This window comes from Sitophilus oryzae, unplaced genomic scaffold (assembly GCF_002938485.1).
Source record: "Sitophilus oryzae breed Bouriz unplaced genomic scaffold, Soryzae_2.0 scaffold_1518_pilon_pilon, whole genome shotgun sequence".
In the NCBI taxonomy this organism is placed as follows: domain Eukaryota; kingdom Metazoa; phylum Arthropoda; class Insecta; order Coleoptera; family Curculionidae; genus Sitophilus; species Sitophilus oryzae.
This window is the reverse complement of record NW_022146190.1, coordinates 654390-681780: the sequence shown is the minus strand read 5'-3', so window position 1 is coordinate 681780 and position 27391 is coordinate 654390. Positions and strand designations below refer to the sequence as shown.

Genomic DNA, 27391 nt, shown 5'->3' with positions numbered 1-27391 from the left:
TTTATAGAAAATTTATTATACATATACAGGGTGCTACAAATTCGAGGTACGAGCATTGGTATCTCGGAAATCGTAATAGATACGAAGATGGTTAAATTGGGGCAAAGTTGCTCCTTGGCATGTTCACCAAGATGTCATCAAAAAAGTTTAAAAATTTCAAGGATTGATGAGTTTTTTGGAAAAAACGGTTTTTTTTGAAAATCAACTTTATTTTTTCCTGTCGTTACTTTTTAGAAAATCAAAAAACTAATAGCGCATTCTCATAGCCACTTTATTAGGGTTATCTGACGGTATTTTTAGATTTTTAAATTAGCTGATAATTTGTGAGATACAGAGGCCAACTTAATTTTTTTAAATACTGACCTGCACTTTTTATTTAAGCTTTTGAAAGAACTCGGTCTCCTGAGTACAATGATATGCCACACTTGATACTTTTTTTGTTTGTTTTGGGTACCTTAACAGTAACAAAACTATTTAACTGTTATTTAAAATAATTGAAGTCCGACTCTGTTGTTTTAAACGGATACTGCTTGTCAGAAGTTATGTTTACATAAAGGACTTTTTTGGAGAGATGAATCCGCCACATAGGTATAGACATTTTTTACTAATTGCATATTCTCATAGCCACTTTATTAGGGCTATCTGACAGTATTTTTAGATTTTCAAATTAGCTGATAATTTGTGAGAATACCTACTGAGGCCAACTTAATTTTTTTTAAATATGGACCTGCATTTTTTATTTCATGTTTTGAAAGAACTTGGTTTCCTGAATACGATGATATGCCCCACTTTATACTTTTTTTTTGTTTTGGATACAAACAGCAACAAAACGATTTAATTATTATTTAAAATAATTGCAAGTCCGACTCTGGTTTCTTAAATTATTTAATCTGATTATATTCAGCATAACAATATTGATTAGCGCTAATTAAATTGAATAAGGAAAATCTGGCCAATTGAAAGATTGAAATAATTAATATCCAGGTCAGCAATTTAAAGATATCTATTATTTTTAACTTTTTTTATTGTGAATTTGAAATCTCAGTGTACGATCTAATAATATGCATAATATTAATCGTAGTTATTATAAATAAATCAACTTCTACAAACTAGTTTCTAATGCTCTGCATATTCGAAAGGGACCCTCCATAATGACACATTTGTTTTTCGTTCAATCTTATTTATAGCTCTTTGAACAGATCTTCTTCTTATACTTCCGAATGCATTTTGTGCTCTTTAATTGTTTTAAATTTCTCGTTAATTGTTTTTGTACTCTTAATGTTGAAATGTATTGATTTCAAATGTCCAAAACAATTTTTACTGATTTTCCTTATTCGATGTTGATTAGCGCTTATCAATATTGTTGTGATAAATATAATCAGAATCAGATTAAATAAATTAAAAAAACAGAGCCGGATTTGAAATTATTTTAAATAACAATTAAATAGTTTTGTTATTGTGAAGGTACCCAAAACAAAAAAAAGTATCAGGTGTGGCATATCGTTGTACTCACGAGACTGAGTTCTTTCAAAACCTGAAATAAAAAATGCAGGTCCGTATTTAAAAAAATTATGTTGGCGTCTGTATCTCACAAATTATGAGCTAATTTGAAAATATAAAAGTACCATCAGATAGCTCTAATAAAGTGGCTATGAGAATGCGCAATTAGTTTTTTAATTTTCTAAAAAGTAACGACAGGAAAAAATAAAATTGATTTTCAAAAAAATCCGTTTTTTCCAAAAAACTCAGCAATCCGTGAAATTTTTAAAACTTTTTTGATTGCATCTTATTGAACATCCTAAAGCGCAACTTTGCCCCAATTTAACCATGGTCGTATCTATTACGGTTACCGAGATACAATGCTCGTACCTCGAATTTGTAGCACCCTGTATAAACATGATTAACCATTTTGGAACAAACAATTTTTTATGAAGACTGCATTTTTCTCAAAATACCAATAATAAGAAAGTTTTCATTATATAAAGACAATCCGAGGACATACTGTAATGTAATAAATATTGTAACAAAATAAATTGCTTACTAACCAACTTACTTCAATAAAATCTTACAACTTTAAATTTAGTTAAGAAATAATGCACAATGTTTAATAACCTACTTAATATCTGATGGTTTGTAACTAAATTCACTAGTCAACAATAAAACTATACTTACTTAGTGACAAAAGAGTTTAGAACCTGCAAAGAAAAACGAAATTAAGATTAGATAATTTAGCTTAGAGTAACAAACAACAAAAAAAATATAAAAAAAATAGAAAAAAATTAATTTATTGCTGACAGTACGTCATAGTGTGAAAATGAATTTACATTAATGACATTCAATACATCATACCACTGAAACCGTGTCATATAAGAGAAAAATACCTAAATAAATAGATGTAAGTGTAAAAAATACATCCTTTGAATATTTAATTACTTTCTACTATTTTGTACATAGACCAGACAGTAACGAATTTTCATGCAAACTATCATATTTTATTCATTTTACTCGGTTATTTCCTATAATTCCCAAAAATAATTTAAAAATGTCTCTTTCATAATCATAATTTTTCTACTTCTGAAGCCATCTGTAACGAAGCTTCATATAAGTTTTTACCTCTTAATTATATTTCGTCCTCGTTCCGTAAATAAGAACAAACGTAGTTTTCCGTTTCACACCGTACACTACGTTTGTTCTTATTTACTTCACGAGGACTTCATATAATTACAATCGAACTTCATTACAGGTAAGTTCGTTTGATTTAGTAATTATAACTCCTTAAGGGACGCCATTTAAAAAAAATGTACAATAATTTACCTTACTTCTAGATCAGATAGTAAGAAATTTTCACAGAAATTTTCACTATAAAAAAAGATCTAAACTATTATCACTACTTAAGTGATGAATTGCAAAATCTATTTTTACAGCTCTATTACGTCATTAACCCTTGTGCAAAAGACAGTGTGTGCAGTAACCTCTAGACCAGATAGTAAAAAATTTTCACCTCTAATTAATACGCCTCGGCACAGGTAACATTCTGCGGCATTTTTAGATCAATTTCCAAAAATGGCTTCTTGGTGTTCAGTTATGTCACTTAAGGAGCCTTTGTGCAAATGATCAGAGATTCCTTAAGCTTATAGTTCCTTAAGATCGGGGAGCTAGATGAATACACAAATTTATACAGTCGCTGATATGTATGGGAACGGTCGATTATTAGATAAAATATAAGACGTATCGCAAAAAGTTAAATAAAAAAGTATAGGGGTTTTTAATATCTATTAGCGGGTAATAAATTTAAGTATACAGGATCGATTATAAAGTCGTGGCACATCAAAGTTTCATTTTTTTAAATGGAACCCCGTGTATATTATTGCATATTTCGGTTTTTCCTTGAATTCTAAGCAAAAATCGAGATACACACAATGTACCTCAAACCAACCATTTCCGAGTTATTGACTTTTGAAAATATGTGAAGTAACACCCCTCGAAACTTCACACCGCATCACACCTAATTTAATCCTCTTAGGGAATGCATTTCCATAAATGGCTTCGCAGTGTTCAATTACGTAACTCAAGGAGCCTTTGTGCAAAATTTTAATTCTAGGCCTGATATTAAGAAATTTTCATATACATTTTTATCTCTTATCTCTAATAGTGTTATAGTCAGGAGTGAAAAGAAGAGTTTCCTTTTTAGTGCTCAATTATATCACTTAAAACAAAGTTTCATACTTTTTAACTGCAAAGTTGAATTGAAATCAGTGATCAGCGGGAGTCATGGCTATTTCTGAAAACAGATCCTGTTATTAAAACTACGTTCAAAATTTGATATTATTAGCTTGAAACTAGAAGACATTTTGATTTGGAAATTCTTGAACTGCTTGCTCTATTTCTTTCTACAGTTAAATACAAAAGCAAAGGATATGCTAAAACTATTTTAAAATATATATTGAAATTTATAGTTATACCTAATTTAAGGAATATATAATTATAGTTAAAAATATAACTCTGAGTCTGTGTATATATCGACAAATATCGACATAAATATATTACGATATTAAACGACTCTCTTAGTTGATGGATAAAGAAATAAATTCATGGAACTACTGCCATAAATATTGTTAAAAGTTGGCTCTCGAGAAAACAGTTTCGAAGCAAAGCGACCACTATTTGCAAGAAGATATTAAAATGGTAATATCAAACAGGATTCTCGGTAGCCAATAAAAATAAATAAAAGAGCTTTAGTGGTTAAAATAACATATGGCAGCTATAAATTCTTAAAGTATGTTTGTGTGTTACCTAATCATCTAAATTTTTAAGCACAACAAAATAAATTTTCGTTATTTTCCTTACTATTAAAATTGAAGATATTTTTTCAATTATTGAGACCCAACTTTTCTAATCTAATTATTGTCTTCGTGTAATCGTAGTTATTTAGTTATTACATGTCTAATATTGTCCATTGTTAATTCTTGTCACCAACATGCACCCATTTTGGTTTTACGAAATGAAGACTTAATTATAACCCAAGTGGACTCCATCAGTGACGGAATCAAGATAATACATTTCTCTTTTGCAAATGTTACTAATATATCATATCAACTCTAGTCAATTCCTTTGTTAATTTTCATTATATTCAATTCTTTTATCAGTCAAAATTGGAACCCAAAGATTATGATTTTTGATTTTGAGTTATAGTGTATAAATTTTCAGATATAGAGTCATACCATCAAACATCTACACATTTATGGTATAAAAGTATGCAGATGGCAACTATATAAAAAATTTGCCATAAAGTATTTTCAACTTTTCTATTCTGCGCTGCATTTACCAATAATCTTCCATCTGCATACCAAATTCGTTCTAACTAAGTGGCCTGAAAAAGTACGCAAACTTCTATACAAATGTAAGTCGACTGGCTGTCTAATAAATACGCTATGGTTTCAACTGTCCATGTAATGTAGATGCAGTTTCTTTACAGAAATCAAATTATTAAGCAGTTGATTTCAAAGAATAAATTGATGGTACCTGCCGAGATACAAACAACATAACTATGTAAAACATAAGCATTTTTTTAGATATAGAAATAGAAACCTATGAAAAATAGACATGTAAATAAAAACAATGTAAAACGACAAAAAACGCATTTGTCTTGCAAGCTGGGTCTTGATCTTGCCAATCTGACGCTAGTCTTTGTATTGATTTTTATACAAGATTTTTTCCAGTATCGCTCATCATCACTTATGCCCCATTCTCCTTCTTCTTCAGGAGAAGCACACTTGTTAAAGTTTTGTAAAACGATGTCTTTGCTTTTAATTGACATCGCTACGATAGAGACAACAATACTCTGGAGACGACTGGTTCCAAAATAATTACTTTTGCCTTATGAGCCAATCTATCAACTTTTGACCCTTACAATGCAAAGAATACATCTTCTGTTCCACCCTGGGTTACACTGCCCATGCATCTAGATTTAAGCTTATCCCGTTTTCCGAAAGATCAATTTAGTAACTCAAGCATCCAGAAATTATTTATACAAATCAAAAACTCAAATAACCTCAACATAGTGTCATCTATACTAACGGATTTAAGAGCTCAAATAATACTGGATCAGCATTTACCTGTTCCCACTTTGAAAGTTCACCTAACTTCCTACGACAACAGGAATTTTATCAGCTGAATTGCTGGCTCTCTTTAAGGCGATGTCGATGGACTATATGTATATCGGTCTATTATCGTCTGAAAAAAGAAAATGGCTCTACTTCGCTCCAACCCCGTCATCCTTTGAGTATAGAAATTAATGAAAAATTATACAGGTGGATTCTTTATCACAAGGGTATTCCTGGAAACGAAAAGCTGACCACCTCGAAAGAAATACAATGAACACCTTTCTTATTAACCAGGCCTTTTGAAAAGAGGATTTGAATGCAGACTTGATACAATTAAGGCGTTAAGTTGTAAAATCCGTCTTATCCCTCGTTGTTATGGTACATAGGTATGCAAAAACTGTTTTAGCAAATGTTAGAGGCTTTATTTTATAAAAAAAACGTGTCCATTGAGTGGAATCATTGGTTTGTATCTGTTTTTTTTCTAGAAATAAAAATTCATATTTAATTTTTAAAGAAAAAAACACAAAAATAATTCGGATAAGGCGGGTTTTGTTGCAGTATAATGCATATTGCGGGTTTTGCTACAGCTAGATATTTGCATCCTAACTTGTAATTATTAGGTACCTATGCTGTTTTATTAAAATTAGGTAAGGATTTAAAATGTAGAAGACGTCAGTAGTAATATTATATTTGTGTAAAAAGTCTATGAAAAAATTTGGGATTTGCAACAATAATGACAATCAAAAGTAAGTATAAGTGGATCAGATGGATTTTGTTGCAGTAACGTAATTTGTAGTTTATATAGGAATGTTGTTTATATATGTATACACACATGGCCAAAATTATTGCATATATTGTTTAAAAATATACGGAAAGGAATTTAAAGAATATTTTTTATACATAGCTTTGATAATCTGTAATAAACACTTTTTTGTTAAAGTGAGTTAGCTCGCCTTGAAGGAGTAAATGTTTCAAAAAAGACTATAGCAAGAAGACTCCATGACAGAGGATTACATTTATGGAGGCCTCTATGTGTTCCGAGGCTTAATTTACAGCACAAAATTACGCGACTACAATGGGCTGAGGAGATGAGAGCAAATGGACCTAATTGGAATTTCGTCACGTTTAGTGATGATCAAGAATAGGCCTAGTGTCAGAGTCGCGACGAACTTTGGTCTGGAGAGCATCTGGAAGACGAGCACGCTTGAATGCAGCTCAACCCCGTGTCCCGTTTCAAGGGGGAAACATTATGGTATGGGCAGGTATAATGCACGGAGCTTGAACTCTTATTTTTATTGATGGCACAATGACAGGTGCGTTATAACTTAGAGACGTTTTAGAGCCTATTGTGCGTCCATTTCGAGGGGTAGTGGGGGATGAATTTGTTTACATGGACGATAATGCTCCTCCCCATCGCACTTTAGCAGTTCGCGAATTTTGTGAGGAAGAGGGTATAAGAAAACTGTGGTGGCCACCGATATCTCCAGATATGAATGTGATCAAGCATGCTTGGGACATGCTAAAACGCCATATTGCCAAATGGAATGATCCCCCCCCGTACCTTAAATGAATTGAAAATTGCTGCACGCGAAACCTGGGAAGCTATTCCTCAACATCTTCTGGACAACTTAATGCCACGTCCACTCACAGCTTGCAGTGAGGCTCGAGGAGGCAATACAGACTACTAGTTGTGAGAGATAATTAAAATTGTTTTCAATTAAAATTATAATAACAGCCTAGTTGCACTTAGATTTATAATTTTATATTTTAGTTAGTCGTGTAGTAAGCCAATATGTCCAAAAATATAAAAAGAATCATATTAGGTCCAAAATAAAATAAAAATATCGTTATATGCGATAATTTTGGCCATATGTGTAGGTTGTAAATAAATTTTATGTAGGAATAGCCGGAATAGGCGACTATTTCTGCAGTTTATGACTATGTTTATGCAGATTTTACAGTCCACTATTAATATATGTCATTAGGCCATTATTTTTAATGGAGGATAAGGCGGGTTTTGCAATTTGACGCCCCAATTATTCGAAAGTCTGGATCAACTGAGCTGGGATCTAAATGACGACAATAAATTATTTGAAGTAAAGAACAAATTCTATCAAAAGATTAAGCTCTCAGATATACCCAAGGGGAAAAACTAAGCTAGTGACTAGACTCCGAATAGGACATACTAAGTTAATTTATGAGCCCCTCCTAAAAGGGGAAATCCTCCAAATTGCACTAATTGCAACACCACATTCACAGTCAAACACATCTTAACAAGTTGTAACCTACATTATCATATCCGGCAACATCTAAACATAAGCAACAACTTATGCGAATCTTTAAAATACGAAAACATTGAAAAAATAATAACCTTCCTAACTCAAACCAATTTAAATGACAAATATAAATTATCTATACCATATTCCACGATTTTTAAACCGAGCAAACCTCAGCCCACTCAAAATAGACTCTAAACCTTTGGTGGTTGATTTGTTTAAAACTTAAAACTCTTTCTCTACCAGCTTTTGTTGTCACTACATTGTACATACTCTTTGACATAGCCTAACGTAATCTTGTTACCATCGGCATCCTATGGTGGTAGGGAGCCAGTACTGGGAATACCCAAATGTATAGCCCGTATTGCATTAAAACTTTGGATCAGGGAAAAGCACAATGTCCACTGGAGAAACGTACAGGGGCACAGGCATAGGAAGAATTTTATCTAAGGACCTAGCAAGGAACGGCAAAAGAACTGCTAGTGCTTAGCAGGAATAAAGTGCGGATTACAACAGACCTCTTGACAGGACACATGGCTGTCAAGTGTTACCTGAACAAGCTAAACCTGTATCAAGGAAGTCTTCGCTGCAGACTTTGCGATAAAGATCCTGAAACAGTGGAGTACATAATATGTCACTGCGAGGATCTGGATCGCAAGCGACAGTTTTTATTTGGGAAAGCTAGGCTAGAACCAAAGGATACTATGCTCCCATCCTATCAAGGACTTGCATAAGTTAGTGCAGGGCACAGGGATATGAGAATGGGTGCAGATATAGAAAGTGTACAAACACAATAGACTCACAGGTCGCAGTGTTTCCGGCAGAGGACGGCCCTTTGCTGTGGAACAAAAAATCTTGTTACCACGAGAGACCTATATACTAAGTATGTCTTACGTGATGATATTCCCATGCAGGCCTAGTGAGATATTCTAACATTCGAGGGATTAAAACTGATGGTCTACTTCTTTTAGCCCAAAGAATTTGATGAGGAACATTCTCTATTGACATTTAAATTTTCTTGGGCAAAGTTCAATTGCAAACTTCAACTATATAATTAGAGCTGTCGCTTTATACATTGGCTAAAATAATAATAATAAAATTAAAAAATACTCTTTAGCCTATAAACTGTGTCAAACGCTAACTCGGAATCTCTTTCTTATTAACTATACAACATACCAAACATACCATGTGCAATAAAGACGACAGTCATCCGTCATTGTCTGCTAACGAGTCTCGTCGCAGTGGTGCCAAACAGTCTAAAAAAATAAGGCTGTCTTGTCTCTGTTCGTAATTCGTAGACGATTTTCCAAAATATGCGGTGGAATCGAAATAGCCGGCTGGTGGTATTATTATGTTTTGGTGTCGGTATAAATAGCAAAATTCGATGGAAAAATAGCTGCGCAAATCAAATTCCTTTAGACGAATCGAATCAACGTGTGACCCTGGCTGGCATTTTCAGTTTTCAGAATCGGCAGCGATCTAATAAGCGGTCGGTTATTTTCAGTTTCTTTTTATAAATTAAAGCGTACATTTGTTTTAATATAAATAGACGTAATAGTAATATCACGATCAATTGAAAATTGTACTAATTACAAGTTGGGTTTGAAAAAATTATGAAATTGAACAAATCATGTAATTTCTAAAATAATGGTTTTATGTATTTGATATAAATTTGCGGGCTTTTATATAATATATTCTGCCAACGCTAATCTGGGCGGGGCCAATTTTGTTAACTCGGGATCTGGACCGCGGTCTTCAGACATATAGAGGTTTACCGACTTGGCGAGTGTCCTTAAACGGCATTTACACAGGTCGGTCAAGTTTGCCCCCCGTATTAGAGGAAATTCAAAAATAAATATACCACTATTTTGCACACATTTTGCACAATTTTGCACACCATAAATTATATTTTGCATACTTACCTAAGAGAAACCAGGGCCGTTTTTTAAACGGGGGGCAAACTTGACCGTTCCCCCCCATTTGTTACGAAATTGATTTATTTCTATGTACATCGATTCGGCTAATTTTGCACACCTATTTTTAATTTTTGCACACCTTCCTGACGAAAGTTATAAGCGGTTAAAAATTTGAAATTTCCCCCCCATCTGTGACTAAATTGAATTTTGTTTATATCAAACGAATCGGCTAATTTTGCACAATTTTGCACACCTGTTTTTGAATTTTGCACACCATCCTGATTAAAGTTATGAAGGTTTGAAAATTTGCAATTTCCCCCCCATCTGTCACGAAATTGAATTTTGTGTATATCAAACGAATCGGCTAATTTTGCACAATTTTGCACACCTCTTTTTGAATTCTGCACACCATCCTGATTAAAGTTATGAAGGTTTGAAAATTTGCAATTTCCCCCCCATCTGTCACGAAATTGAATTTTGTGTATATCAAACGAATCGGCTAATTTTGCACAATTTTGCACACCTGTTTTTGAATTCTGCACACCATCCTGATTAAAGTTATGAAGGTTTGAAAATTTGCAATTTCCCCTCCATCTGTCACGAAATGGAATTTTGTGTATATCAAACGAATCGGCTAATTTTGCACAATTTTGCACAGCTATTTTCGAATTTTGCACACTCTCCTGACAAAAGTTATAAGAGTTTGAATATTTGAAATTTGTCTCATTGTGTGTGAAATGTCCCACTTAAAAATACGTAAGTATGAGTCATATTTCGAAAATGATAGATCTCAGCGACGTGAAAAACTGCACGGAACTTAGACTTCACCTTTTCGATAATGTATAGCTTGCATAGAAGAACATTTACGAAACTAAAGATTCTACACACAGATGCCCTCTTACTTCCTGAAATACCTGGCAAATTCGAAAATTTTACATTTTTCGACAACCCTCATATCTCGGTTATCCTATAACTTATCGAAAAGGTGAAGTCTGGGTTCACTTTTCATATACGACTCATACTTATGTTTTTTTCGTTTGATATAAACAAAATTCAATTTAGTCACAGATGGGGGGGAAATTTAAATTTTTAACTCCTTATAACTTTCGTAAGGAGGGTGTGCAAAATTTAAAGATAGGTGTGCAAAATTGTGCAAAATTAGCCGAATCGATGTACATAGAAACAAATCAATTTCGTCACAAATGGGGGGGAACGGTCAAGTTTGCCCCCCGTTTTAAAAACGACTCTAGTTTCTCTTAGGTAAGTGTGCAAAATATCATTTATGGTGTGCAAAATTGTGCAAAATGTGTGCAAAATAGTGGTATATCTCTTTTTGAATTTCTTCTAGTACGGGGGGCAAACTTGACTGACCTCATTTACACGATCCTACAACTTCATACTTCAGTTGTAATTATAATTGCAATGTCTGGATGTTTGTAAGTACAATTTGCAGTACCTATGCAGTACAATGTTGAATTGTTCGACTGTTTGTCATGTTTAAAAAATTATCGTCCAACTTGGTGGGTTGCACGATGGCCACGCGACGTGTTGAGTATAGACACAAACTAAGTTGAATAAGTTAGTCTATGGTATTGTACTGTATTTACTATAAGAGTAGGTCCTAACTAGGACTCTTGACTGCGGCTGTAAAGGCTTATTGTTGCTCAGTCCAAAAAACTTCACCCTCAAGACCTAATCTTTTAATATAGGTTGTTACCCCAGTAGCATTTTTAGACACAAAATCGGAATAAATTATCTGCTGAGAAACATTGCGAAACAGTGGTGGTGTTTGTGTCAAGACACAAAAGTTCTGGAATTAATTCGACGCATTTTTTTTTCGAAACATATTACCAAAATATGATTTCGCTACATAAGCTAAGACAATAAAAATCTTAATGTCACAAGTTTTTCGAAACTTTTAAGAAACAAATTTGACTCACATTTACAAAAGTTTCGCACCCATAAATTATCGCCATAATTTATTTAATATTCTATCAAATATGAGATCATGACTTTACTTTATTGTTTGGATTTTGTTCTGCAAAATGCAACATGCAATTTAAGCATTCTTCAAGTTTTTATGATTTTGATAACTTACCTAAAATGTGTCCAAAAATGCTACTTGGGTATATATCCGAAGATCTGACAAGTCTACCAAGGCCTAACAAGTCTAGTATTATTCTAGATTAGTCCTAGTCTTAGTTGTTAGTCTAGTATGTGTAGCAGGTTAGGCCTCCAGCGGGGCAGGTGTATAACGTGCTTCATAGTTTCGCCGCCTTCCATAGAGAGTCGGCATTCGGTGTCTTCTACCAGTTCCAGCCTCTGCAGACGTGATCTCAGCCTGTAATGGCTCGTGTATATAAAAAGAATGTGAGATACGCTCACTATTTCTGCCAGTCTGTATTGGCATGTTCCATTCCGGGACTCCCATTCCAGTCTTGAAAGGCCATAATCCATTCACAGAGCCGGTCTCTTGTGAGATTTTTCGGAACGTTAAGTGTCGGTTCTGGACCCACGAATGACGTACCTATACCTGTTTTGCACGGGAGTCGGTACCTTCTAGGCCGACATGTTCTGGTACCCATATCAACGACAATGTCCTGGTATCCATATCCATATCTCCAAACAAACTCAGTGGTTTCTTACAATGAAGAATCATCATGGACGTTCATTTCGTTGCTTCAAGAGCTTTCCACGTGGCTTGACTATCCAGTAAATATGATTAATGTTTTCCCGGTTTGCTACTGCTCTATCAGCATAGGTGCACCGGTTCCAATAGCATATAACTCTTGGAAAAGTGTGGTGTATTTTTTAATGCTGTAGTAGATCTCAGTCTAAAGACTGATGCAAAAAGTTCCAGCGTCAATTACAACATATTACCGCATTTAATAAACCGTTTTTCTACTTCTAACTATTCGGAAACAAGAAGTTGTAAGTGCGTATCAAGAGTTGGAACGATCATATTAGATCTGAGACCATTCCCAGAATCTCATCCGATTGTAATTTGTCTACTAGTCTGTTATGTACGAACTTGATTGTTCCTTGGCGTTCTCGTACCATATTTAAAAATTTATATGTAGTCCATCTCGCCTCTCTTTCCAAAATAATTTGAAGAGGAGGTAAGTCGAGTAGGGTTTCCACAGCTTTTGACGGTGTGAAATGAAAGGCACCAGTCACCGCTAAGCATGCTTGTCATTATAATTTCCACAACTTATTCTTTGTCGTTATTTGGTTGATCTCGTTTCGTTTTGTTAGTTAATGGTATAGATAAAGTGACCAGATTTTGAGGCAGCCAAAAACGGACATAAGTATTTGACAGACCGCAAAAATGAAGTAGATGAATCTAAATGCATAAAAATTGAAAATGGGATAAGTGGAAACCACAACTTATCTCAATAAATATACTCAATAGGTCTTGTATTCTTGACCTTTTACGATTACAGGAAAAATAGATTATAAAATTTTAATTCATTTGCTCAATTTTCAGAATGGCAGCAATTGTACATTTTCAGTTTCTTTTAATAGATTGTTACTTTCAATTGAATTAAAGAAATCTATAAGGTTGAAAAATATATTGAAAACAAACAAATCCTAGAAGTTAGAATAAATCTTTAGTATATTTTTAGCTTGAAGTCTAAAAATATAATTGTTGGAAATATTTATAGTATATACAGTTTAATAGACCTACTGCATCAAACAGCAATTTCCTGCTCTAATTGTTTCATTCTGAATACCCATTTTTCCGATTTGAAATAATATAAATAATCAAGCTTGCTTCATTGCGTAACCGTTAGATGGAGCTGTAATAATAAATTTTTACGTTTCTGTATACTATGTACAGGGTGGGTCAAATTCGACGCTTTTAAATGGAAACACCCTTTTCTATAGGAGATAGACGAAAACTAATATCGGTGTCTGGAGCTCAATTTTCATCAAAAACATGATGGTGAAAACCGCACATCAATATCTGTTACCGTTTCGGAGTTACGGGGTGTTTCTCAAAAATGTGCATTTTTAACAAATCGCTGTAACTTTTTTGCTATGGAAAATTTTGTATTTCTATGAAAACATTTCCAAAGCACCTTTTTACGTAGAATTTAATGGTTTAAGTATATTTTTTTTTAAAATTAATAATTTAAGAGTTATCAACAGAAAAATAGATTTTTTATTTGAGACACCCTCTATATTTTTAATTAACTGAAAAGAATTTAAAATTACCTTTCCAAAAATATAGCACACTTGATATTTTGTTATAATCCCCTTCGAAATACAGAATTTTTAAAAGTTCGCCACTTTTAACTAGTAGGCTTTGGACCCCTTATTGATGAAATGCCCTTAATGGAACCCGAAAAACATATTTTTCCAGCAAGACGACGCACCGCCTCTGAACGCTGAAGTTATCAGCAAATTTTTGCAGCCAATTTCAAGAATACTTGAATAGCTAACCAAGATCCCAGCCGTTGCGGAAGAATAAAGGTTCCTTATTCTTCCGTATAATCTAGACAAGAATTAGAAATACTTAGCAGTTATGAGAGGGTATATTTCACCCCCACTGAGTTAATGAATTCCGCGAGAAATGTTCAAAAACTGCCCCGTCTGTCCATAACAGAAGACGGTTGATATGTTGAACACCTGTAGCAAAATCTCATGTCTTGGTTTGCTATTTATTTTTGTTGTTATTAGATAGTTTAAATGTGTAGATGTTTGTTAAATATATTTTAAATTGTTATAAAATTCTGCATCTCTCATAGCAAATATTATTTTCGTTTTAATTGATGCTCACAGCTAAATTTGTTTTGCATTACAGCCGGTGCCGTTCAAAGCCTACTTATTTAAAGCGGGCGAATTTTTTATATACTCTATATCTCGAAGAGGAATCGAGCAAAATATTAAGTGTATTATATTTTCCGAAAGGTAATTTTAAATTCTTTTCAATAAATTAAAAATATACAGGGTGTCCCATATAAAAAAACAAATTTTCTGTTGATAAATCTTAAATTATTAATTTTAAAAAAATTATACTTAAACCATTAAATTCTACGTAAAAAGGTGCTTTGGAAATGTTTTCATAAAAATACAAAATTTTCCATAGCAAAAAAGTTACAGCGATTTGTTAAAAATGCATATTTTTGAAAAACACCCCGTAACTCCGAAGCGGTACCAGATATCGATATGCGGTTTTCACCATCATGTTTTTGACAAAAATTGAGCTCCAGACACCGATATTAGTTTTTGTCTATCTCCTATAGAAAAGGGTGTTTCCATTTAAAAACGTCGAATTTGACCCATCCTGTACACAACTATATTTTGTTCCACTGTGCCGATTTTCATGATTTTTAAACAATATGTAGCCACATTATTGGACCAGCTTATTGGCCACATTATTGGACTAGCCACATTATTGGACTAGCCACATTATTGGACTAGCCACATTATTGGACTAGCCACTCTTTAGTATCTCTTTCCAAATTGAAAATGAAAGTTCCAATCTGTCAAATATACGAGAGAAAATAAAATGTTGATATTTTGGTAAAAGTTTCACACCCTGTGGAATATGTTAAGACAGCAATAAATTTAAAAATTATTTACGTCCTTTCTCAATAATTTGTTTTTTGGTTAATCTCAATAGCTTTATTTTTGTTGGAGAGATTCGCTTTCTTCAAGAAGACACTATCATTTTTTCGTCATTTTTACATTAAAACCAGTCAATATCCTAGTCAACAGACATGGTAAGTTGTGGTCCCTTCTTGACCTAAGATTTACTTCATTTAATCTTCTTCTTACAGTCCGTTCACTTATATGTACGTTCTTTAGGTGCAATTCATTATACATTTGAAAAGCTGGCAAATGGCGGTTTCTTAACTATAAGCTTACAGTAAGTCGATCGTCTCGATTCGAAGTTCTCATACGAAGGTTCCTGGACGTAACTATAGCGGATACGGTCACTATAGCGGATACAACTTCTGGACTTAAAACCATCTCTGCTAGAGTAACTGCCCAACAGCCAACAGATAATAATAATATGATTTTTTAGTAACAGTGATATATTACATAAATCATAAACACTATAGGTCTGTTGACTGGGACCAAAAGCAAAGTCATGGTTTTAATGTAAAAATTACGAAAAGATGTTAGTATGTCTTCCTCAAAAAGAAATATCCCGAAACAAATAAATCTATTTAGACGAACCAAAAAATAAACTGTCGTGAAAAGATACACCTTGCTTTTTTAACATATTCCAAAGTGTCGAACCAAACTTTCACCAAAATAACAATATTTTGTGTTCCCCCGTATAATTGACAGAGATTCCATTTTAAATTTAGAAAGAGATACTAAAAAGACAAGTAATTTAGCTACAAATTACTTAAAGGATCATTACAATCGGCCTACTAGAACATAATATATTAAACTTTAAAATACATCAAAATTTTAAAGTGCCCGTTTTTCGTGCCGGTGCAGTGAGTGTATATTTTAATAAAAATAATGTTTACACCCTTATCAAAGGTTTACGCAATTTCTTAACTCTATAAAATTTGTCTTTGTGGCCGATACATTTCTTGAAAAAGGTCTGGGTATCTTGATACAAAAACCACAATTTAATTCTTTAAACTGTGCAAAAATTCTTAAAACAATATCAATTATAAGCACGCAGAAGCGGTACGTACCAAACTAGGTACCGATGATTTATTACGAGCCTCTTGTTAATTTACCAGTTATTATTATTTTCTACGAAAAGCGGTTGTATTGTTTTCGAATGGTTTTTCATTCGGAGAACGGCAGCGGTAATTGTCGTTACATAAAAAGAAACGGCGTTTATGCTAACGTAAACGATTTCCGGTGGAATCGTCTAAAAATATATTCAGTTTGTAAAACAAGCCCGCTACACGGGGTGAATTTAAGCAAGGCAGCTGAAAATTTAACATTAAAATAAATATCACGTACTTGAAATAATAATAACCAAGCATATTGCTTGAATTTTTAACAGTGTCATCCCGAAAGATATTAAGTCACAATGAACTAAAAACAGTTCATATTTCATATTAAAATCCTAGATGCACTTTTTAGCTGACTATCTTCTCCTAGGAGATGCAAGACCTTGTCGTTGGTGGGGAAGCTCCTTGTCAGGTGCTGGAGGAATATCCTCTAGCACTTTGGCTCGGTCTAAAAAGCATCTCTTGTCTTTTCTCTGGCTGTAGTGGCGTGGCCATGGAATTGCACCAAGATATATAACGATGCTGGACGGGACTACCCCTGTCCGTCATACCAGGCACCCTCTACTGACTGTGTTCATGTCTCGCGGGTAGAGGGTGTGGGGGTCTTGGCTTAACCGCCTGGACCAAGAGGAGACAACCTCACCAAAAACCTAAATCCTACGATGGCGGGACCAGGTCAAAGGCATGCGTGGCTAGATAGAGGACTAGCCATTACTGGCCTCAACCTTGGGGCATCAGGGAGCACTCCATTGTATTTACCCCTTACTTCTGCATGGGGGCTCTGTAGAAGTGGACCGACTATCCCTAGCATCTCGTGGGAACACTATGAGATCTAGTATTAAAAGCACCACCGACTGGTGAAGCTGTGGGGAAGCCCCCTAGCGACACTGGGAACATTACAAATGAAAGTTCCAAGGGACCAAATCCAAAGGAAGCTCCAGAAGGGGCGGCTGACACTTGCTTGGGATCATCCTCCACAAGTGGTACACAAGCTACCACCTTCTCCAGCAAGGGTCGGGAGCCTACCTCTAGACCCAATAAGCGACATAAGCTACCGTTTTGTCTACCCGGCCTGGGTCAACCAGGCGGGCTAGACGATCCTCTGAGAGTAGGTCTTAGCGAAGCAGAAGCACGGAGATACCTCCGACTGCTCCACGAAGGACTTGCTCCAGAGGAAGCAAAAGCGAAAACACTCCTCCGAAAAGGCGAGACACCAAGAAACAACCTGACTCATCTCTATCAAAGGGCAAGAGAGGGAGCGAGAACCTCTCACTTCTCACAGAGAGAGAAAAAAGCCAGGATGGAAAGTCGTCCAACACCGGGAGGCAAGCAGGAACGTATCACCAGCTTTGCTGCTATTGCTGGACAAGTGAAAAAGGCGGTGCTGCCAAAGGATTTCCCAGAGGTTGCTCTGACCACCGATCAGCAAACGTCTCTAGAAGAGGCTATACTGGACGAAGTAGTGGCGATCGGATCGCAACACAACGACCTACAAAATGTGGGTCAGCTGCGTTTTGCGGAGATACACTTTTGGGTGGGCATGATCCTCATATATGATAACCAATGTGTATCTCAAGAATCGGCGAATTGGTTGGTGGAAATCGCACCTAAGCTTAAAAATTGGCAAGGGCCGGAACTGGTTGCAGTGAAGGGAGAAAACATCCCTAGAGGAGCGGCCATCACGGTCTTTTTACCGAGGAACAAGGGGAAAGACACCACCTATCTGCTGAGCTTTATCCAAGGTCAGAATTTCAATGTAAGGACATCGAGTTGGCGAGTCATCAACTCGAGGGAGGAGGGTCATGGTCAGGTCCTCACAATAGGAATTGACCTCAAATCCAAGGAGGCAATAGAGAAAGAGGGACATATTCTCTATTATAGATACGGAATAACACCGGTATCAGGTCTAAGGAGAGATCAAGTTAAAGAGGTGGAGAAAATGGAGACAGATCCTCCAGCCTCCACCTCACGGGTTCCTCAGCCGGAAGCAAGCTCCTCGACTGTGAAGAGCGGCACGGAGGGCCAAACTCCAACCGTGGAAGGGTGTGTACTCTCGGAGGAAGAACTGTTGTTAGAGGAGGATGGGAAATACCCTGTCCCCTCTACAACAGGGGTATGATGGGTTATAGATTGTGTGATAACTCAAGGAAGGGGGGCACACAATAGATCTTTAAGGTTGCAGTGAGTATCCCCCCTCTTACTCATTCTACATTCTACATCTAGCTGACTATGCTTACGAGTAGGTGTATTTTTCTTTTGAGTTTTAAACAACAGCTGATGGTAGTTAATATTGTTAGTAAAACGTGAGTTTACAGATTAAAGTATCTTGTATAGTGTTGTATGTTATACTGTATGTATAGTGTTTGATTTTATATATAGTTTTATATAGAGTTCTTTGATGTTATATATAGTTTTTATGCTTCTACTTTTTATACATTTGTGCCATCTAGCATAAATATATAAAAATCTGGCATATTCAATGTCTCCTCGCAGTGACGAGAGGTAGAGCAGTAGCTTAACCAACTCAATGTTAAATTTACAATCTATAGTTCGCGTCCATCATCAGTTGTCCGAATTAAAAGAGCGCGACAAAATCAATGCGACGCGCCGCCATCTTTCGTCATCAACCTCGGCCCGTTCAGTTTTATAAATAAATGAAATCCCGAATTCGGCGAAATCTAGATTTGGCCGCCGCTTACCCCTTTCGCGGAACCGTTTCGCGCCGTCTAAAAATAGCCGCGCCCCAATTGATTTTCGTGGGGCGGCGGATAGACGAGGGTTTGGAGGGCGACCTGTTGCCGACGAAGCCCCCTTGTCGCGTTAATGCGTTCGGGGAATTGATAGAAAATAGCCGTGAGACCGGCTTCGCGGAGGGTTATTTCGGGCTACGGCGAAAACGGGACCAAGGCGATTATTCCGAAATACGCCCTATTTAGAATTTTCAGGGAAAAGTATTTAGTAGAGAACTGGATAATTTTATTGTCGTTTAGTTTCGGAAAACAGAACAATAAAAGGAGTTGTTTTTGAATAAAAAATTAAAGGAAGTGTTTTATGGTGTTCAAGTAGGGTTTTCATACGTTCGGATTTATTCTGTCATGTTTGGGTTCCTAAGGTGTCCGCGATGATCCGGCCGGAATTTGAAAAAAATATTTGGGAAATCTAACCGAAGAAACAACTTATTTTTCGTTTATATGTAACCCAGTATAAAGAGATAATGACGATTAATATTTATTGACCTTTTCTACAAATTTCTTAACAACTTAATGGAGTTAGCAATTGAAGTATTCTTATGAAGTGACTACTTATCGATTCGTTGAAGGGAAAGAATAGGTGGTTAGGGTTATACCGATAGTACCGACAGACCGAATAGTACTCTTCGTAGAAGAAGTGATATTTGAAGAACGTTCGATCCCCTCGGATTCATCGAAGACGTACATTTTTATTTTCATGTTTAATATATCTACGTTATTTTTATATCTACTAATATATCCCTATTATCAAAAATTTAACGAAATAATATATGCCTGTATCTTTTGTTAATATTTGTTAATGCAAGTTGGAGTTAGGAAATTTTTTCTACTTATATATTATGTCACTACAGATATTGCACCACAGGGAGAATATTATAATAATATTATATATTACGGCTAAAATGGATACTTGGCTAGTTTTAAAACTATAGCCAGCTATTTTGCAAACTAACTAAAAGCGCTGTTATTTTGAAGGAATCCGTCCATTCTTGCAAAATAGCAGGCAGCCAAGAGCTAATTTACAAACTAGCTGGTTAGCTTGCAAATTATATATTCGTATTGGATAATGTCATAATTTCATATTTTTGTTTTCATAGTAACCAGTTATTTTAGTTAGTTTGTATAATAATCATTTATAATTTTGGCTAATATGATAACTCCGTTAGTTTTAGTCACCCAAAATAGCAAGATTCTTGGCTAGTTTACGTTGAAGTTATGTTACGTCATGTTGAAGAGCTTACTTGTGTTTCTGTGTTTGTACGCTTATTTATGTGATTTTGTCAACTTAAGGTGGGTTCAAGTAAATAAATCTAAAGTAATAATAATAAAAAATAAAGTAAATGAGAGGAAGAGACCAAATCGTTTTCTCATATTTTCGCAAGGGTGGTAAAATAAAAAAAAATGGTTGTCTCGTCATAATTAAGTAACACAGAAAGTTACAAAAGTGTTTCAATAATTCCAGTGATATTTTGGGCTAACCCACACTATCTACAACCTAATATATTTTTATTCAACCAAACTATACTAAGTTGTTATTCTTCTCCGAGGCACTATTACAATAGTGCCTAGCTCGGTGCCTAGTAACAGCAATTTCTCAAATTGTGTCAAAAAAATATAATTAGTAGTGCTTCAATTTGTAATAATGATTTTCATTTAAATTTCACACACAAGTACCTACAATCTGAATATTATCTGACACAAATTGTGAGAGTTTTCACCACACGCCTTGGTCACTATTTTCATATAAAATCAAATATACAGGGTGGTGCGAACTGTATTTCGGAAACTTCGGCAGCATATTCTGCAGATAAAAATAAGTAAAAAAGTTCGTATAAATATATGACCTTAAATGCTTCGTTTGGGATATACAGGGTGTAGAAGTTTCATTTTTATTTCGATTTTTAACATTGAAAATGTTTCTGTTATCCTATATAAGGGAGCCCAAATCGAATTAAAATGCTACATTTGCCACACCATGACGTCATATATACAAGGGTATAGGAAATCTCGGCGCAGCGGCGGCAGTCGGCCAGCGCGCGCAAAAACCATTACATCGCTAATTGTTATATATAAAAACCAGCTGTTATGTTTTAACAGCAGGATGACAGGACGTCGTTGCAGCCAACCTAAGGCAATTAACTATCTACTCATATTTATTTTTTGTCAATAATGACATGTATTGACTATTTTTAGTATGTATTGACTATTATTAGTAGCAAAATCTTATTTTCCCTACAAACAAAAAATGCAATCAAATGGATTGCCTGAGAAAAATGAAACTCCATTAAGTAACGTCAAGTATAATATCGAAAGTTTGAGGAATGACTCAACTAAATTCTTGTACCAGATGCCACGAAATTAAACAGAATAGGACAAGGATCTCCAAATGATATGTACGAAGGTCTGAAAACGTCCATACATGAAGCCACAAATGAGGCTCTTGGAGAGAAAATAGTCTCCACGAGATACAGAAAACATACACCTTGGTGGAGTGAAGAACTATGAAAGATTGTAGATGAAAAGAAGGCTGCTTATGGGAAATGGTAAAGTACACAGAGCACTCAAGACAGACTAATTTATAATGACAAGAAGAGAAGTGTACAGAAGGAAATAATAAAAGCAAAGAATGAGTACTGGGAAGAAAGATGCCAAGAAGTCAACTTAGAAGCTGGAAACACAAAAGCAAATAAAGCATGGAAAATTATCAACAGAATGCGAAGGCAACATAAAGATACTGCTGGGATGAATATTATTCCGATCGAGGATTGGAAGACTTATTATCAAAATCTTTTGACGAAAAATAGAACCGAATTCATACAAGATCATGAAAGTCATCCTGTTAATCCAACCGAACCTGAGCATCCAACACTAATAAGCTCTGCAGATGTAGATAAAGCCCTCCGACAAATGAAAAATGGCAAAGCCCCAGGTTTGGGAAATGTTTTAGTAGAAATTTTAAAGGCTGCCCCCTCAGCAGTTTTGGAAATTCTGGCAGATATTTTTAGTAGATGTTTAAATGGAGAAGACCCGCCCAAGGAATGGAAAAAAGCGATTATTACGTCCATATTTAAGAAAGGGAGCCGACGCGACTGTGAAAATTATAGAGGAATTAGTGTCATTTGTACGGTTGCTCGACTCTATGGCAAAGTACTAAAACATAAGATAGAAGCACAAATAACGGAATCGGAAGAGCAAAATGATTTTAGACCGGGACGCTCATGTACTGATGCCATTTTCACTCTGAAGCATCTAATCGAAAAAAGGGTTGAAAGGGGAAGGACGGTCCACTTGACATTTATTGATATACAGAAGGCATACAATACAGTCCCACTAAGTAAGTTGTGGGTGTCAATGCAAAATTTTGGATCAGTAGTTGGTATGTCCAAGCAACAAGAAAATTATACGAGGGTTGCAGTAGCACAGTTAAACTTGGAAACAATATTTCCCAAGAATTTCTTGTGAATAAGGGCTTAAGACAAGGGTGTTCAATTTAAAGTATATTTGGAGGAAGTACTGAAGCGTTGGAAGATGAAATGCCGTGGAATGGGAATCCCAGTAGGAAAAGACACTTTATATACCTTACTCTTTGACGACGACCAGGTCTTGTTAGCGGGAGACAGAGACGACTCCAGTTATATGTTTAAAAACTGCATGAGGAATATTCGAAATGGGGCCTAACAATAAACACAAAGAAGACGGAGTACATGGTAGTAGGTGATAACGAACGTGAGGATTTGGATGTAGGAATCGGCACAATTAAAAATGTCTGTACATTTAAATACTTGGGCGTCACTTTTACAACAAATGGAAAAAGCACTCAAGATATTGCAAATAAAGTTGGTCAAGGAAAAAGAGTTATCGGTCAACTTAACTCGTTGTTGTGGAGTGACAAAATTTCCCAAAAAACAAAAATTCTACTTTATAAAGCCATTGTAGAGAGCATTACCACTTATGGCGCTGAAACGTGGGAGCTAAACAAAGTAGAGAAAAATAAGTTGCTGTCTCTTGAAATGGATTTTTGGCGAAGAAGTTGTCGCATTTCAAGACTGGAACACATCTCAAATCAAAGAATACGAGAAATTATAGGAGAAAAAGAAACTATTCTCGACGCCTAAATATCCTGAGAAAGGTTGGCTGTAGGGATTTTTACCACGAGACATTTTTTATGTAAAAATCACGGAAATGTACAGGGTGGGTCAAATTCGACGCTTTTAAATGGAAACACCCTTTTCTATAGGAGATAGACAAAAACTAATATCGGTGTCTGGAGCCCAATTTTTGTCAAAAATATGATGGTGAAAACCGCATATCGATATCTGTTACCGACTCGGAGTTACCGGGTGTTTTTCAAAAATATGCATTTTTAACAAATCTATGTAACTTTTTTGCTATGGAAAATTTTGTATTTTTATGAAAACATTTCCAAAGCACTTTTTTACGTAGAATTTAATGGTTTAAGTATAATTTTTTAAAAATTAATAATTTAAGAATTATCAATAGAAAATTTGATTTTTTATATGGGACACCCTGTATATTTTTAATTTATTGAAAAGAATTTAAAATTACCTTTCCAAAAATATCATTTGATATTTTGCTCGATTCATCTTCGAGATATAGCGTATATAAAAATTCGCCCGCTTTAAATAAGTAGGCTTTGAACGGCACCGGCTGTAATGCAAAAAAAATCTAGCTGTGAGCATCAATTAAAACGAAAATAATATTTGCTATGAGAGATGCAGAATTTTATAACAATTTAAAATATATTTAACCAACATCAACACATTTAAACTATATCTAATAACAATAAAAATAAATCGCAAACCAAGACATGAGATTTTGCTACAGGTGTTCGACATATCGACTGTCTTCTGTTATGAACAGACGGGACCGTTTTTGAACATTCATCGCGGAATTCATTAACTCAGTGGGGGTGAAAGGTACCCTCTCATAACTTCTAAGTAGATCTAATTATTGTCTAGATTATACGGAAGAATAAGGAACCTTCATTCTTCCGCAAATATATCCATAGGATTAGATCCATGGGCACTAAGTCAGGCGGCCTCGACGGCCAACGGCTGAGATCTTGGTAAGCTATACAATTATTATTCCTGAAATTGGCCGCAAAAATTTGCTGATAACTTCAGCGTTCAGAGGCGGTGCGTCGTCTTGCTGGAAAAAATATGTTTTCGAGTTCCATTAAGGGCATATCATCAATAAGGGGTCCAAAGCCTACTAGTTAAAAGTGGCGAACTTTTAAATACTCTGTATTTCGAAGGGGATTTTAACAAAATATAAAGTGTGCTATATTTTTGGAAAGATAATTTTAATTTTTTTTCAGTTAATTAAAAATATAGAGGGTGTCCCAAATAAAAAATCAATTTTTTTGTTGATAACTCTTAAAATATTAATTTAAAAAAAAACATACTAAAACCATTAAATTCTACGTAAAAAAGTGCTTTGGAAATGTTTTCATAGAAATACAAAGTTTTCCATAGCAAAAAAGTTACAGCAATTTGTTAAAAATGCACATTTTTGAAAAACACCCCTTAACTCCGAAACGGTAACAGATATTGATGTGCGGTTTTCACCATCATGATGAAATTGAGCTCCAGACACCGATATTAGTTTTCGTCTATCTCCTTTAGAAAAGGGTGTTTCCATTTAAAAGCGTCGAATTTGACCCACCCTGTACATTTTTTCAATGAGTAGTTTTATAGAAGTACGGACGAAAAGTTATTACTCTTCAAAACAATTAAAATAAATGTAGGTGACGCCCCCTACAATTAGGAGTCATATTGACATCAAAATCAACTTTCCCATTTCAAAAAACTCCCAGACACTTATTTTCATCCAAATATTTATGTTAATTTAGAAATTATTTGAAAAAAATCGAAATAAAAATAAAACTTCTACACCCTGTATCGAAACTAAGCATTTTAGGATACACGAACATTTTTATTTATTTTTATCTGCAGAATATTCTGCCAAGTTTCCACTAGAATACAGTTCGCACCACCCTATATTTAACTATTTTGGAGATCTATAAATTTATAGAAATAAAAGCTACAACTTGATGCCTAGTACCATTTTACTACAACTTACAATTGTAGGGTTTATTCATAGAGTGGTTTATTACATTTTTTTCTGATGTTTATACAGGGTGTCCCAACTGAGCGTGCATTAGAAGTTTCTAGAGAACTACAACATCTAGCTCGGAGATTTCTTGCACATCATAGTTTCACAACGAGATCTATCGATTAAAAATATGTTGAATATGGCGGCAGTTCCGGAAATAACGGAAGTTGACAGCAACTTTCTTATTTTAAATGGGTGCCCCCATTTTTATTGCATACTTAAATTCTCTGTAAAATTTTATGAATATTGATTTAAACACTCTATATCTAACATTGACCTTTTTTTATTTAAATATTTAAAATTTTTGAACGAAAAAAACTGCCTGTCAAAAATATGTGTATACCCTAAACATCAAATTGAGTGATTACCACAGTCACTGTGTGAAAAGGCTTTTCAATTCGTTACTTTTTGACTATACATGTTCCTATACCTAAAATAAATCGTTTTTAAGTTATTTAGGATTTAGTTTTGAAGAGTATATTTTTCTTGATTTTAACCAGCAACCTATGACTTTAAACGTCAAGTAATGTAAAACAATAGATCGGGCCATATCATATTGTGACGTTTTCTTCAAAAAGCAGCATCATTTCCAAGCCAACTTTGCGTTGTTAGGTTAATTAATTAATTAATTAATAATATCAACTTTAGATATCACTAAATAAATACGAGATATATTTTTATAAATACACTTTTTAAACTCTTAGTCTTATGCAGACAGTAGTTATAATATAGAGAATTGAAATAATTCGTTTTCTGACAGCTGGAAATAAATTTTTTGACCGTTTGACGCTTAATGTCAAAAGAAGCTAGATAAAACCAAGAAAAATATACGTTTTCAAATTAAGTCTTAAATAACTTAAAAACGATTTATTTTAGGTATAGGAACATGTATAAAGTAACGAATTGAAAAACCTTTTCATTAGTGAAATAAAAGAGTGGGTTTCTATTTGAAAAAAATGATTTATGATAATTTTTTAATCGCTCAATTCCATGACAGCTACCGCCATTTTTTTTATGACATTTGAACAATTTAATTTTTGAAATAGATTACCACATGTCTTCTCTTTATGTCACAGTGGCTGTGGTAATCACTAAATTTGACTTTTAGGCTAATCAAATTTTTTTAACAGGTAGTTTTTTTCGTCCAAAAATTTTAAATATTTGTTTTTCTCAAAAACGGTTAATGTTAGGTATAACAGCAATATTCATAGAATTTTACAGATAATTTAAGTATGTAGGTAATAAAAAATGGGGGCGCCCATTTAAAATAAGAAAGTTGCTGTCAACTTCCGGTATGTCCGGAAGTGCCGTCATATTGAAAATATTTTTAATCGGTAGATTTCGTTGTAAAACAATTATGTGCAAAAAATCTCCAATCTAGATATTGTAGTTCTCTAGAAACTTCTAATGCACGCTCAGCCTGGGACACCCTGTATAACTATCCAAAATGTCCTACTTGTATAAGTTAGAAAAATAAAGACAATAGTGCCCAGTGTTAACAGAGTAGTTTTATTTCAAACTGAAAATAATATTCTTATTAAGCCACTCTGCCAATTCGTCGAAGTGAACAACGAATGGCCGGTACCGAATAGTACTCGGTACCGTGCTCTTCGTAGAAGAACACAAATTTGAAGAGGGTTCGCTCCTCTCTCGGTTCCACCGGCGACTTCTGCGAACCGACCGACTGGTTCGCTTCGGAAAGAAGAAAAAAAAGGCGGATTACTCGTAAATTATTATGCCTTCGCCATTTCTGGGAAGAATGGCTGAGAAGGAGGCAGAGGTAGACTAACCTTTTTTCCGTCCCTTCTGCATATGAATTTACGATTTCTGATATTCCAGGTTGGGTGATATTTTTAGGTTTAACAGCAATAAAAAATATTTTTTAGTCTTATATATGTTCAATTTTTTCTTGAATAATGTCGGACAATAAATTTAAATTTTTACCAAGAAACTATTGGAGGCACGGGTTTGTAAAAATGTGTTTTATACATGTTATTG

At 34.7% G+C, this 27391-nt stretch overlaps 1 protein-coding gene across 1 annotated transcript in view; it reads right to left on the bottom strand.

The window, feature by feature from the left end:
* LOC115878556 (cytokine-inducible SH2-containing protein-like) overlaps nt 1-27391 on the bottom strand; it is a 179735-nt gene that overhangs the window by 120019 nt on the left and 32325 nt on the right. The window contains exon 2 of the mRNA XM_030895079.1: nt 2173-2195. The gene's annotated coding sequence lies outside the window, so the exon portion shown is untranslated. The remainder of the gene's footprint in view (nt 1-2172; nt 2196-27391) is intronic.